Source organism: Vombatus ursinus, unplaced genomic scaffold (genome assembly GCF_900497805.2).
Source record: "Vombatus ursinus unplaced genomic scaffold, bare-nosed wombat genome assembly UNPS02004639.1, whole genome shotgun sequence".
Lineage (NCBI taxonomy): Eukaryota > Metazoa > Chordata > Mammalia > Diprotodontia > Vombatidae > Vombatus > Vombatus ursinus.
The window spans coordinates 1,873-4,760 of NW_020944417.1; the positions used below are offsets into that span (position 1 = coordinate 1,873).

The 2,888-nt window shown below is 38.0% G+C and overlaps 1 pseudogene; it reads left to right on the forward strand.

Moving 5' to 3' along the window:
* The first annotated feature begins 467 nt into the window (after positions 1-467).
* Positions 468-1,327, forward strand: LOC114025379 (annotated as a pseudogene).
* Positions 1,328-2,888: the final 1,561 nt, after the last annotated feature.

A 2,888-nucleotide genomic window follows, 5' to 3' on the forward strand; every position in this document is an offset into this window, starting at 1 on the left:
AAAGCCTCTAAGAAAAATATGATTTGGTCTCAGGCCATGGAAGAGCTCAAAAAGGATTTTGAGAAGCAAGTAAGAGAAGTAGAGGAAAAACTGAGAGTGATGCAAGAAAATCATGAAAAACAAGTCAACAGCTTGCTAAAGGAGACCCAACAAAATAATGAAGAAAATAACACCTTAAAAAATAGCCTAACCCAAATGGCAAAAGAGGTCCAAAAAGCCAATAAGGAGAAGAGTGCCTTAAAAAGCAAAAATGGCCAAATGAAAAAGAAGGTCCAAAAGCTCACTGAAGAAAATAATTCCCTAAAAATTAGAATGGAGGAAATGGAATCTGATGACGTTATGAGAAATCAAGAAACAATAAAACAAAACCAGAAGAATGAAAAAAGTAGAAACTGTGAAATATCTCATTGGAAAAACAACGGACCTGGAAAACAGATCCAGGAGAGATAACTTAAAAATTACTGGACTACATAAAAGCCATGATCAAAAAAAGAGCCTAGTTTTTTGGCCTTTTGGCTTTCAGAGTGGGATCATGGCTGTGGGAAAGAACAAGCACCTCAACAAGGTGGCAAAAAGGAGCCAAGAAGAAAGTGGTTGATCCATTTTCAAAGAAAGATTGATATGATGTAAAAGCACCAGTTATGTTCAACATTCACAATACTGGCAAGACACTGGTTACAGGGACCCAAGGAAAAGAATTTCCTCTGAAGGTCTCAAGGGTCGAGTTTTTGATGTGAGACTTGTGGGATCTGCAGAATGATGATGTTGCTTTTCATGAATTCAAGTTAATTACTGAAGGTGTTCAGGGTAAAAATTGTTTGACTAATTTCAATGGAACGTACCTTACCCGGGACAAGATGTACGTCGTGGTTGAAAAGTGGCAGACCATGATTGAAGACCATGTTGGTGTCAAAACTACTGATGGGTACTTGCTCCACCTCTTTTGTGTTGGTTTTACCAAAAAGTGCAACAACCAGATCCATAAGACCTGTCATGCCCAGCATGAACAGGTCCGTCAAATTCGTAAGACAATGGTGGAAATCACGACCTGAGAAGTGCAGACAAATGACTTGAAAGAAGTTGTCAATAAACTAATTCCAGACAGCATTGGAAAAAAACATAGAAATGGTTTGCCAGTCCATTTACCCTCTCCATGATGTATTTGTCCAAAAAGTCAAGATGCTCAAGAAGCCCACATTTGAATTGGGAAAGCTAATGGAACTGCATGGTGAAGGTGGTGGCTCTGGAAAACCTTCAGGAGATGAAATGGGCACAAAAGTAGGAAGGGCTGATGGCTATGAACCCACCAGTTCAAGAATCTGTCTAAGAACTTTTAAAGATTGAAAGATAAAAATTTATCATTGTGAAAAAAAGAGCCTAGACATCATCTTTCAAGGAAAACTGCTCTGATATTCTAGAATCAGTGTAAAATAGAAATTGAAAGAATCCATCGCTTACCTCCTGAAGGAGATTCCCAAATGAAAACTCCCAGGAATATCATAGCCAAGTTCCAGAGCTCCCAAGTCAAAGAGAAAATATTGCAAGCAAACAGAAAGAAACAATTCCAGTATCATGGAGCCACAGTCAGGATAAGATTTAGTAGCTTCTACATTAAAGGATGGGAGGGCTTGGAATTTGATATACCAGAGGTCAAAAGAGCTAGGATTACAACCAAGAATCACCTACCCAGTAAAACTGAGTTTAATCCTGAAGGGGAAAAATGGACATTCAATGAGATGGAGGACTTTCAAGCATTCTTTTTTTTCGGGGCAAGGGGTGAGGCAATCGGGGTTAAATGACTTGCCCAGGGTCACACAGCTAGTAAGTTTCAAGTGTCTGAGGCCAGATTTGAACTCAGGTCCTCCTGACTTCGAAACTGGAGCTCTATCTATTGTATCACTTAGCTGCCCCATCAAGCATTCTTGATGAAAAGATCAGGGCTAAATAGAAAATTTGTCTGTCAAATATAAGACTCAAGAGAAGCATAAAAAAGTAAACAGGAAAGGGAAATCATAAGGACTTAATACATTTAGACTGTTTACATTACTACATGTGAAAATTATATGTGTAACTTATAAGACGTTTTTCTCATTATTAGGGTAGTTAGGAGTATATATAGACAGAGGGCACCAGTGTGAGTTGAATATGAAGGGATGATATCTAAAAAATAAAATCAAGAGGTGAGAGAGGAATGTACTGGGAGAAGGAAAAAAAGAGAGGTAGAATGGGGTAAATTATCTCACATAAAAGAGGCAAGAAAAAGCTTTTATGGTGGAGAGGAAGAGAGGGGGAGGAGAGGAAAAGTGAGTGAACCTTATTTAGTCTCATCAGAATTGGCTCAAAAAGGGAATAATATACACACTCAATTGGGTATAGAAATCTGTCTTACTTACCCTATAGGAAAGTAGGAGGGAAAGGGGATAAGAGAAATGGGAGTGATAGAATGGAGGGCAGATTGGGGCATGGGGTAATCAGTAGAAAAAAACTTTTCAGGAGGGACAGGATGAAAGGAGAGAAAGAATAGAATAAATGGAATAAATGGAAGTGGGGAATAGAATGGAGGGAAATACAGTTAGCAATAGTAAGAGTGAAAAAAACTTTGAACCAAGTTTCTCTGATAAAGGCCTCATTTCTCAAACATATAGAGAACTGAGTCAAATTTGTAAAAATAAGAGTCATCCCCCAATTGATAAATGATCAAAAGGCATGATCAGTTTTCAGATGAAGTAATCAAAGCTCTCTATAGCCATATGAAAAAATACTCAAACTCACTATTAATTGGAGAAATGCAAATTAAAACCATTCTGAGGCTCTACTTCATACCTATTAGATTGGTTAATCGGACAGAAAAGGCAAATGACAAATGTAGGAGGAGATGTGGGAAAATT